Here is a 12,919-nt window from a genome sequence, read left to right on the forward strand (position 1 = left end):
ATCACTGTGTAGATAGTCTTGTTCCTGTTATATGCTGTCTGAAATTCAACTTCCCAAATGAAAATAATGCATATACTTATATGACTAACTTAAGAATGAGATGAGATTGTGCATTCAGAAATGTGTGCACAGTACATGGTACATAGAAAGAGCTCAATAGTTAAAGGCTCTTTTCTGTAAAGTGCCTCCTGGATATGATCCTTCCTTCAGGAAGCTAGATTTCTCCAAAGCCACTTAAGCTTTTCCTTCCATCCAGTGGCTGCTTCTCCTCCTCTCCTGAGCCTTCTGTTCTTGCTAAGGATCATTTGCTCTATCACCGAAGAATTAATAAAGACCATAGTACTAGAATCAAGGTTGCACAAAATGTTAGGAACATGACAGGCAGCTTGTGGTTTGATTGGACCACCCCCAGCACACAACATGAGCAGTACATTGACTCCATATTGCTTCCGTATTAGGATAGACCAAAAAAAAAAATAGAAGTGTAGCAGGTAGAGCTAGGTGCTGATGGAGAAATTCCTTTCACTCCATTGAGGCATAAGAAACAAAAATTCAGTTCTACCTTTTATTAGCTGCTGTATCATCTTACTTCCCACCCACTATTCTCAAGACCAGGTAGTACAGTCACTTAACAATGGGGACACACTAAAATACACTGTTAAATGGTGTGCTTTCATCACCGTGTGAACACAGTGGAGTAAATTTACATAAACAAATGTGTATGCATCCATCATGAGGTGATATAATTTTATGAGAGTGACATTGGATATGCAGTTCATTGATGACCAGTTATGTGGCCCATCATGCTGTATACATCAGTCTTTCTTGTCTAAGAATGGAGGCCAGCTCGGTTTGGTTGGATTGGGGCAGACTCGTCCTCTATAGGCTCTGGGGTAAATAATAGCTCTCTGGCTGTATAAGAAAATAATGGTCAGCATAATTTTCCTATGATGGAGATAGGAAGACTTGTATGTGGTAACAGACCAAAGGGCCAGGAAGCCTCTCCAGAGAAGTGTTGTGTGCAGATGCTGCAAAATGTATTATTTACTGTCCGATGTTAACTTTTCCTTTTCTGTTTGTAATCTCTTCTCCATGTTCCAGTTAGGTCTGTTCTGCATCACAGTCTGGTTGGTGCTGGGTTTGAAGGGCTAAGGAAATGGTTTGTGGTCACACTGGAGAGAATAAAAAAATCAGATGACATAAAATTACCCACGTCGTGAGGATGTAGTCAGAGCTAAGTGAAATTTGAGGGATGTTGCCGTGAACTTGCCAAATGGACTTCAAAGTGTTCCAGACAATCACCTGGGGAGGAAACTGTAGTCTGCTGAGAGCTGGCTCAGCATGTTGCCCTGTGAATGTTCAATGTGGGGGTGACCCCCAAGGAATGGAAGCCATGAGCCTTATGAGTCATAATCTCGAGAACAGTGGCTCAGTAACTGCGAATTCTTTGTCCTCAGGCAATATTCCAGAAGCATCTGTGTTGGGGTGAGGTCGATGTCTTGAGGCCCATTTTTCAGGTGAGGATCTGAATTTTGAGCCTGTTGTGAGAATATAAGGACTAAAGCATCAGGTCCCAGGTCCCTCTGTCTCTAAAGACCAGGCTGTTCTTTGTACCAGATGGTGGCTTGTGAGTCAGCATGCTCAAGATATGTATCCAGCCCAAACCTGCAGCCAGATTCCCTTAAAAAGTTCAAGTGTGACTTCAGGTGAGACAGGGGTTAGGAGCAGTTGACTCCTGCCCAATGTGATTGTGGAGGTGCTCCAAGTAGTGTGTGAAATGAAAAGGACATGGAAGGGCACAGGCTGCTCTGAGTGATGATAAAGTGGGATGTATACATGGATGGGCAGCCAGCATGCTAGGCCAGGTGGGTTTGAGTAGGGATATCACATGGAAATTAGTTCCCACACCCCATATCAAGAATGGAAATGACACTTAGGATTCACCAACCACCGCCATTCAACTGAATTTTCTATATTCTCTCACACAAGCTACATGTAGCTACTGAGCACTTGGAACAGGACCAATGTGATAAATGAATTATTGTTTATGTATTTTAATGTAATTGATGATATGTGGTCAGTGGTGTATTAGACAGTACACACTAGACCAACCTACTGCCCCACATGGCTGTGGTCTAGCTGTTAATCAAAGGGCTAGGCCCCACTCCCAGGCTTGCATACCAAGAATGACTAGAAAGAGCTCTGAAGCCATACCACCTCATCTAAGCCAAGTTCTTGTTTTCCATCCACATTACTTCTTTGTAGCTCAGTTTCTCCATCTCCAAACTAGGGATTAGAAACTGTAACAACTTCCTTGGGTTGTTGTGAGAGTGGCATACACTAGTGTTGGGAAATTGCATTACATGGTCTCCAGGATAGAGTAAAATAAAACAGATGTTAGCTGGGCATGCATTAACTCAGTCAATATTGGTGTCTCTGCTGTTGGCCAGGTGCTGTGCACCATTAATTGATAAGATGCAGAGAGGACCCAGATACAGTCCCTTCCTTCAAGAAGAATATTTAATGACTCCCTCATCTTGAGACATTGTACTTGCTCTACTTCCTTCATTGCCAGAGAGTGTACAATGTGCAAAGAGAAGCAGTGAACTGAGGAAGAAAGACACGTGACAGTGTGACAGCACTTGACACATGGCGGGAATTCCATGTGTAGCCACAGGTTTTCTGTAAGATCTTACTTCTGAATGAGATTCTGTGATTTGCAAAACTAGAATGGACCAAACTTCTACCATAGTCCCAACACCCTGTACCGTGGACTCTCAGGCATGACAAGTAGGTGATGCTGGTATGTGATTTTCTTTGCTGCACTTCTTCCCCTGGCTATATTTCAGATAGGGCCTGGTACCTGAGGACGTGAGGGCCATGGATGCTTCACAAATCCAGAAGTTCAACAAGGTCTATTATATGATTTATTTAATCAAACGCTAAGTAACAGCCTCCCCATAGCATCCATTGACCCTTTTTCAGAGGATACTAGGAGTTGATATGTCCATCAAAACTTCCCATGTTAGGACCTCGATTCCTCAGTGCAGCAGTGGAGTACAGCAGGAGAAGAGCCCTTATAAGCAGGTTAATGCTTCAGGAATCAGCTCTCCAGAAGTGAGTTCTTACTCTCGCATGACTCAATCAGTTTTCACTGGGCACGTGGTGGTGGTGGTGGTGGTGGTGGTGGTGGTGGTGGTGGTGGTGTATGTATTTGTATGTACATACTTACCCATGTGTGTGCATGGAGGGCAGATGTTGACATTGGGTGTCTTTCTCTACTACATTGGACCTTTCATTTTTTGTGTGTGACAGGGTCTGTCATTGAACCTGGAGCCCACCAGTTCAGCTAGACTGGCTCACCAGCAAGCCTCCAGTATCTTCCTGTCTCTAATCCTCTCCTTGTCCTGCAAGTCACAAGTACTTACTAGAGTGCCTGGCTTTTACATGGGTGCTGGGAACCCAAGCTTGGGTCCATATGCTTAATCAGAAGGCCCTTTGCCCACTGAACCGTATCTCCAGCCCCAGAGCAGACAGCTAGAAGGCAACATTACCCTCATGCTTTGGCTGCTTGCAGCCATTATTTGACTCAGTAAAATTCCTTAGAGCTGGGGTTAACTTTTGACCTTAAACTTCCAGAAACAAGACTCATGAGCTAAATAGTCCTCTTTTACTTATGTTATCCAGTCTCCAATATTCTGAGATAGCAACAGAAAATAGACTAACACAGTGGATGAAACCCATGTCTTTGGGGAGATCCTAGTTCTTGCTCTTAAGTGGCTGATGATGATTCTAGGAATGGCATTTAATTTTTGGTCATCAAATTAGACCACGGCGTGTCCTTAGCTAAGATGTCAAGCAAAAGTGGCATTAGGCCCAATCAAGTGCAATGAAATTCAAAACAAAGCTTTTGGGAAGAAATAATATGTCTTTCCAAAGACCTTCAAAAGAAAGACTACTGTATAGAGTTGTCAGGTGATGTCAGATGAAAAGGTCCAACCAAGGACGAAGCCAGCACAGAGCAAGACATGAGCCTCGACCTGGACTTGCCCCACCCATGCCTGTGTTTGTATCAGGTGAACTAATAGACCACTGTACCTGCTTCAGCCAATTGAGTTGGAGTTCTGTTCCTTGTGTCCAAAGCACAAATGCTCCTTCTGCAGCTTCCTCGGTGCTCCTAAGGCTGTGCCCCGTCACTCTGAGGAGTGCAGCTGCCAGGTGACCTGCTCTGGTTCCCATGGCAGCAGCCTCTGCAGCCCTAATCAGAAAACACCAAGTGGCAAAGGCTGCTCACAGGCTCGCAGCAGCAATTTTAAGGATGTCCTGTGTGGGGCTGACCCTAGGAAAGGATTCTAAAAACGAGGCTTGCTTATGTAATTTAAAATCTTAAAATAACCATGCTTCAAGTCTGAGAATCCCTCTGGGGCTCGTGACAGCCTAACCTGGGATGGAGAGGTCAGAGATTTTCAGTGAATGAAAAATAGGCTAAGAACAGAATTATCTCTTATTCACAGCAAAGGATAAGAGTAGGTCAGGACTCCAAGCAGTGAATTAGTGACTGAATTTAACAACTTCTCACAAATACCTTTAGCAATGTAGGAGGAGAGCTGACCCATTTTGGGGGGTTTAGAATCAATAGACTAATAAAAGTAATTTTTAAAATAGCTTTCTCTTCTGAAAATATACCTTTCATAGAACCAGAAGAATTTGTTTCCTGGGCACTGACTCATTTCTCTATGGATTGAAAAAGCAAGATGGGATAGATAGGGTGGTCCTGGCTTAGACACTGTACACAGAGGTTCCTTTCCTGAGTGGGGACCATGCTGAGGTTTCTAGCTCTCCTTGATGGATATCTCCTCCTCCCCTGAGTGGGGTAAGTGGTCAAGTCCACTGAGGCTTCTGGACTATTATTTTGTCAAGAAAGATGTGCCAGGTGTTCACATCCTATTTCAATCAAACTGGAACCTGAAACCCACGAGGAAGAAGCTGAGAACGCCAGGAGTGGCAAAAGGCAGAGACACTCCCAGGGGAAGCAGGACTCCGTACGGTGTCCAGAGCTGAGCAAAGGACAGTAAAGGAAGGTAATCTGTAGCAGAAACAAACCCTTCAGGACTGAGTGTGGGTTGACCTGTGTGGACAGTCATTTTCTTGGGCCTGGGTATTTTCTTTTTGACTCCCTAAAAATGACATTTCTGTTAAAAGCTCATTTGTCAATTTTGCTTTTTGCACAAAGAATTCTTTTTTTCTACAAATGTAGAGAACAGTTTCTTCCAGGTACTATCGCTTCCTGGACTAGACACTTTCTCCATCCACATATCATAGAAGCAACATTTCCATAAAGAACACTTCTTCAAGTGGAGACCTTGGTGGCATGCATTAATTCTCCCCATGGCGCACAATAAAACACATTCTCAAAACCTATTGCAGACTCACTACATCCAACTATTATAGAATGGACCCAGAGACTTTTAAAGATTTTCCCAGATGTTCTTTACACACACTAAAATTTGAAAGCACAGTCTCACCATGACATCAGGTAATGTTTGAGCTGCTCCAGGCAGGTTGCACAATATAGTCCGTTACTGGACCTGCCTTTACCTGGTCTCAGGAGCACGCCCCACACACAGGAGGGTGAGGGATCCAAATGTGAAGAAGGGAAATGAAAAGGGAAGTAAAAAGCAGCTGCTCTTCCAGGTTGTTCTTCTCACTCCTCAGAACTGTTTCCTTGTAGCTGCTGGAGAGAGTCTTGCCTTGCAAATTCCAAAAGCTCCAAGGTCCTTCGTAAACTCAACTCAGCCACTTTGATGAAATCTGTGGCTAATGTTGTTTTGTGGACTTTAGAGTTCCAGTTGCTTTTTCTTCTACCCAAGATGACAGTACGCTGTGACATTTATTTTCTTAAAGATGACAGCATATGGTTTTGGTAAAAAGGATGGCAGTCATTTTGTGACCAATCTCCCTTGTGAGGAACAAAGTAAAAATGAAAACTTTGCTTCAAGATTCATAACTGGAATTTTGGAATAAGAGGAGTAGAAGTCAGCAGTGATAGTGATTTTGAAATGAAGTAACTCACTTAAGACACATGTGTGGACCAGGAACATGTATGGCCAGGATCTGGATGCAGGTTCTTGAGGCAAAAGGATTTAAATTTACAAATTTTTAATGACACTAACACTAATGACCAGGAACCAAACTATAAGCTAGACATAATTTATAAATTCATTTGCTCTGAGAATACTGCCATTTCTAAGAGTCTGGGTTCAAATAAAGACTATGGGCACTCGGGGAAAAAATGAGAGGAAATCTGTAAAGTACCAAGTTTGTGTTCTCAAAGGGGCAGAAAGAATTGGAGATTTGGGGTACTCCCCTCTCAGACCTCAGTCATCAGTAAGCTGGAGCCTCAGTATCTGCAAAGACAGAGGCAGAGTGGTCAGAATGGGGGCAGGAGAAGGCCAGTACCCAATAATATGCAGATAATATGCAGGTACACAGAAGTCCCCCCCCACCCCTGTCCCAGGCCTCTACTCCTCTTAGGCCTTCACTAGATTGGATGAGGGCCACCTGCAGCAGGTGTAAATCTCATCCAACAAGTCCCTCACAGACACAACAGGGAATTTTTAGTATCTGTGCACACACACACCCTGACCAGGACAAAGTGGCTTATAAATTTAGCCATCTGTGTCTGGCACTTAGTGCCTGAACATGACATGTGTCAGTATGCCTTGACTGTAACGACCTTTAACCTTCTCAACTGTCCTCATCACGATTACTGCCACAGGAGGGAAACGTTATGGGTTATTTACCCTTAGACTTGATTAAGTCAACAAAGTTTAAATTAAAATCTGAATGAAGAAGCAGACAGTAAATCTATTTGGTCTAGGAAATTCGTAGTTTGAGGCTCAATCTCTCTGCTTCCAGAAGCTGAGAAAACTCTTGCAGGAACCATTCTGTCTAATTCCCCCAGTCTCCCTGCCTAGAAAACCTCCTTTGTTTTCATTCTCTAGAAAGATCTCAACTCCAAATATTTGTGGCAAGATCAAAAAGATCTTAAGCAAAGACAGACACCCCACCCCAACCCACCCCAAATCCCTTCCTTGGCACTTTCCTCTTTGAGACACCCTGGATCATAGCCCATTGTCAACATGCCTCTCTGTTCTTCTCACTGTGTTTCACAGTCCCATTTTAGGAACCCCTCCTGGGGGACCCCATGACACGCAAGGCACAGCTCTATCCTTTATCATTCCACACGCTGTTCCCTTTATTCCCATATTGTCTGTATTCCCCACCAGACTGCAAACTCTTTAGAAGCAGAACACTTGCCCCATCTCACTTTTCTTTTCCAGGGTTCAGCACGGAAGATGGCACATACTCAGGACTCAAGGTGTGTCTGCTGAATCAATGAATGATTAACTGAATTCTGAAGTCAAGAGTTATTAACAAGTCCCATACACTAGCTATAAATGGTAAAATAATCACAGCCCCTTCCTCACAAAATCAAACTCAAATGACAAGTGGTATTACCTTTAAGTTAAAAACATGTCTACATTTCAATTATAAGAACTGAAATACTTTTGAGGTCTTAGGGTGCAATTTCAGGGTGCAGACACAAGAACTCTTTGCTTGCCTTATGGTTTCTCATACAATTCTTGTCACTTTGCATCCTCAGACTTTGAAATTGGCACACGTTGAAAGGACTCTCTAGGGGAGGAGAAAATCTCAACTCAGTGATATGTTCCAACAGGGACAGAAGGATTGTTACTTCATTTCCTGCCAATTTTTAAATTATGAATATTTTGGTATGATTATAAGTAAGCAAGACAAGCCTACCAGGGAATCAAATAATCCCTGAACATGAAAACATAGATTATTGTTTTCCTTCTCTCTTCTTCCAGTTGATATATTTTGCTTTCACCAAACAAAATAGGGTCAGGTAGACAAGAGAGTTACATTGAAATTTTTAATTCATAAAATTGGTGCAACAGGAAATTCATTGTCATTTTCTCAAATCACTCAAGTGCATCATTTCCCATGATTTTCTTGTAGTTTTTAAGTAAATTATTTGATTAGTTTAAGTCATTCCTTTTGGTTAAAAAATTATTGTGTTTGATCCACACCCCCATTACCTCTCCAGCTTGGGGGAACTACTTAAGCAACACCTTTTGAGATATCTCTGAAATATAGACAGCTTAAAAAGAATTCCTAGTTCAGAAGAATAACAAAAGGTGAGAGTAGACTTCCTTTCAATTTTCTGAGGTAGAAGAAAAAAGCTTAGATTTTATAGCATACTTCTGTAGTAATCTGAAGCGTGGCTTTTGTTATGTTAATGAAGCGCACACTACTATTTGAAGGCTCACTCTGTTTTCCTTTCATAGGAAAAGCACTTTCAGCATCCAGACAGGTTAGAGCAAGAGTCCCTTTGTCATCATCGTTTTAGAAGCAGATCTTCCAACATCAGCATATGTTAGTTAGCCAAATTAATGAGGACAATAAACAAAGAAACCAAGATTAGCAGTGAATTCACTCAATGGAAAACTCCATCTTACTGCAAAACCTTCTCTTTTTTGTCACTTGAATGTCATTGCTAAATATAAGATGGGGATGCTTTGCTGTGTAGTCTCTTTATGTTTCAGTTCACAGACTTTCTGACTCACTCCTATTCATGATCAAACACACATTTCACAAAAAGTTTAATTGCATCTAGCCTTAATAAATATTCTACTTGGGGTCTGCAAATAAGACTATAGGAAAGTGGGGGAATCTTTTTGTTATGCAGACACAAGCTGGTGGGAGCTCTTTTTGTAAACTATTTAGTTGAGCCCTCCAAAACCAATGTCTGAATGGCCTCTTCTTTCTCTTCCTTCAGCGGTGGAATCTTCACCACAAGCCTGGTAATGCCATCTTATTTTGTGGTCAGTTAGCAAATAAGTTCTTTCTGAGATGAGTTTTGATTAAATCTATAATGATAGCTTCATATGCTTGTGTAAGTTGTCTCTAAGAAAGCTCTCTGTTTATGTTTGTTTGTTTGTTTGTTTGTTCATTTGTTTTTTGCAGGGAGGAAAGGTTAAATTCTTAATAACAAAGTGGATTTTTTTTCAAATCTTCTCCAATTAGATCTGACTTCTCTGCAGAAGGCGACTCTTTGGTGTCTCTTTGTTGTCTCTTTGTCCCCTTACTCAGTGGGACACAAACTCAGGCATAAGGTTCTTAGTGGCCTTCATTTCCTGACTATATACAGGTATTATGCTAAGCATTTTAGATTCACTAGTGAAGAATGTCTTCACCAGAAACCTACCCACTGCTGGTATTTTATTTCTGATTCCAAGGTTGAAGATATGAAGGTCATGCATCTGGTAAGGCAGAATTTGAAGCCAAATATGTCTGATTCCAAGGGCATACTTGTACCTTTATGTAATACTGAGAGTTTTATATTTTTTTTCGAGTTTTTTATTTTATTTTTAAAGTGTGTGTGTGTGTGTGTGTGTGTGTGTGTGTGTGTGTGTGCGTGTGTTCAGACATAATTTACCCTCTGAGCTGTGCCTTGATTTCCAGAACCTACATGGCAGCTCACAGTCATCTGTGACTCTAGTTTCAGGGGATCTGATACCATCTTCTGACCTCCATGGGCACCAAGTATGTACACGGTGCACAGACATGTGGAATTACAACACTCATACACATTAATTTTTTAAAGTAATTAATTAAATTTACAAAAAAGCAATTGCAGAGGTAACTATGGAGATGAACTAAGTATTTAACATTGGGACTATATTAGTAATTGTGGAATACAGACAGCTATAAAGATATCAGAACTTTGCCTTTATCACCAGGCTACCTGAGCAAATTTAAAGGAAAATCTAAGTATTCATAGATTCCAATTTCTCTTTAATTTTACAACTAGTTGTTTCTATAGGAAATTAATTGTATCATCATCATCATCACCATCACCATCATCATCATCATTTGTGTGTTTGCACCTGCATGTACATACATGTGTGTACAGGTGCCCAGGCAGCCCAGAAGGGGGCACTGGATCCCTTGGATCTGGAGTTACAGGCATTTATGAGCTGCCTGAAGAGCTGGGACCTGAATTCCAGTCCTCTGATAGAGCATTAAGTGCTCTTAACCTCTGAGCCACCTCTCCAGGCATGGGGAATCAATTTTAGAGTAACACATATTTTATCATAAGTTTGGGCACAGTTTGAACACTCATCATTTTTTATCACCTGTCTTATAAAATGTCAGCCAGGTGCTGAGACTCATTTTTCCTAAACAACTCCGAAAACATAAGAGAATCCAGGGATGAGGTTCCTTCTTGATAAAGTCATTCCCATGCCACCTGTGACATCACCAGAGGTCATGCCTATGGATGGGTGGGAAAACGATAACTCTATTTTAATTGGTTACTCAACCAATTACCTGAAAGTATCATGACACACATAGTTGATTTTCCCCCTTTCCACACATTTTCTTCAGTAACCAAATCACACTGGTCATTATATGGAAAAATGTGCTGCTCAAAATCCTGGCCATACAAATGACTTAGTGACTCACAGGTCCCTTGTGTTGTTGGACAGTATAAATAGCATCGTGAGGGGAGATGCAGTCTCATGACTTCAGTCTAACTTTTCACAGCTCTTCTCTATGAGTTGACTTTGAGCACAGAATATCATCTGACACATATTGCTTTTGCTATGGTGCAATCACTGGGATACAGAATGATAGTCACCAGCCAAGCAAAGTCAGTGTGTGAGTCCTTTACGCCATCAAGTTAACCACCTGAGGAAAAGGTGGACCTTCTCTGTGACAGTTGATGTGCCTGTTCAAACATACCCTTTCCTGGTTGGGTAGTCATCAAGCTTGACATAAGCTAGAGTTATCTGGGAAGAGGAATCTCAACTGAGAAAATGCTACCATCAGGTTAGCCTGTGGATAAGGCTTTGGGGAATTTTCCCGATGAATGACTGATGTGGGAAGGCACAAAGGCCCAGCCCATTTTATGCAGTGCCACTCCAGGACAGGTTGTCCTAGATGGTGTAAGAAATCGGCCTGAGCAACCCAGTAAGCAATGTCTCTCCATAATTTCTGCTTCAGTTCCTGTCTGTAGGCTCCTGCCTTCACCCTCCTCAATGATGGAGAGTGACCTGAGAGCATGCAAGCTGAAGTAAATCCTTTCTTCCCCAAGTTACTTTTGGCCATGGTGTTTATCACAGCAATGGGAACTAACTAAGATACATTGTAAGGGTTCTGCCTAGAGTCCTGTTCAACCCCAGCCTAATTGCTTGTCACTGTCTAGTTTGCTTCAGTCCCTTCCTTATTCTGGTACCTCCCAAAAGTGTAAAAGCAGAGTAACATGTGAGAGTGAGTCCAAAAAGAGCAGGTATTAAATACGTAGTGAAAACCCAACACTTGCTCCCTGAATGACTTGTGCTGGAGCCATGATCTTCAGAGCCTAGAATAGGCTGCAGATCCCCAGTGGTCTTTTCCTTAAGAAGCAAATGTTTTCCTGTTGCTCTTGCTAAACACTATTATTCCCTTGCCCATACAAATAACTGGGGCCTGGCAGTGTCAACTGGAATAAAATACGATTATAAACAGCATCCGCATGTCTGCTGGCTTTATCATGGGCTGACTGCAGGCTAGGCTGTGCTTGTCTTATCCATCCTCTTCAAGGACATTGCCAAGAATGGGGCCAGACTTGTGAACAAATACTACAGAGAAGGGTGGACGTCTGCTCCTGTGAGACAAAAGCAGAGCATCTTCCAGATCTCTGGCTGCAGACCTATCAGGGGTGAAAAAGCTGAATCTCTTGGAGCAAAGTGGTAGCTGTGCTATGATGTCACTGGTGCTATGATGTCACTGGTGCTATGATGTCACTGGTGCTATGATGTCACTGGTGCTATGATGTCACTGGTGTTGGTATGATGTCATAGGGAGGAAAGTGAAGGATTTCCTGCTCTCTAACATTTGAGGAAGTATAGGCTGGAAGACATCTCCTAGGTTCTGCCATATTTCTCTAGAGCAAGCTATAAATCTAGCTAGAACGCTCTCAACTTCCTCTGATGCATGTCACACCACCTTCAGATAAGAGGAGTCCACAGAAATGTCACTGCATCTGCCAATAAAGGGACACAGAGAAGAGTGGGCTAACAGACCTTGTCAAGTCCCTCCAGCTTACCAACATTAGACCATCCCCTTCGTCCAATGATTCTTGAACTTCATCAAACCTGAACATAAAAACACAGTTTTTCTTGTTTCTTTGGGTCTTTACTTGTGAAGGCTCCTTTGTCACGTAAAATTTGTGTCAGATAAATTTGTATGTTCCTTCTCTTGTTACCATTTGTATTATATTTACTGAAGAACCTAGTAACAGGTGAAGAAAAATCTCTTATACCTCCTCCTCAAGAGGAAGAGAAAGCAGCTAAGTCACTGGGTGATGCTGTCAGTTGAGGTGTCTGTGAGCAGAAGGCTGTCCTTGTGGAAAAGCTTTGCTACCTCTTGTAGTTTGAACGAAACTGCTCCCATAGGTTCACATGTTAAACACTTGGTCCAAAGCTGGTGCTGCTGTTTGTGGAAGGCTGTGAAACCTTGAGTAAGCTGAGGAAGTAAAAGGATGGGAACTAGCTTAAGGCTGCATAGCTCAGCTCCACTTCCTGCTCACTCTCTGCTTCCTGACTGTGGATTCAACAAATATTCAAGCCAGCCTCTTGTTCCTGACACCATGCCATCCCTGCCAGCTTCCATGTCTTCCCCATCAGGATGGAAGGTACCCCTCTGTTTTATCAAAGTTGCTTTGGTCAGGGCATTTAAACACAGTGGTAAGAAAGTAACAAAGACATCACACACATGTCTCTAGGACTCGTCTCCTCTTTTGTTCAGTGTCACTGGGTTAAGTGGATTGCAGGCCTGCAGTCTTTGAACA

At 42.3% G+C, this 12,919-nt stretch overlaps 1 long non-coding RNA gene across 1 annotated transcript; it reads left to right on the top strand.

Moving 5' to 3' along the window:
- Window positions 1-1,426: 1,426 nt before the first annotated feature.
- Window positions 1,427-4,664, top strand: LOC131920172 (uncharacterized). The gene is made up of 5 exons (XR_009381526.1): window positions 1,427-1,517; window positions 1,618-1,706; window positions 2,576-2,803; window positions 2,986-3,117; window positions 3,316-4,664. It is a non-coding gene; the product is annotated as an uncharacterized LOC131920172 (long non-coding RNA).
- Window positions 4,665-12,919: the final 8,255 nt, after the last annotated feature.

This window comes from Peromyscus eremicus, chromosome 9 (assembly GCF_949786415.1).
Source record: "Peromyscus eremicus chromosome 9, PerEre_H2_v1, whole genome shotgun sequence".
Taxonomy (NCBI): Eukaryota; Metazoa; Chordata; class Mammalia; order Rodentia; family Cricetidae; genus Peromyscus; species Peromyscus eremicus.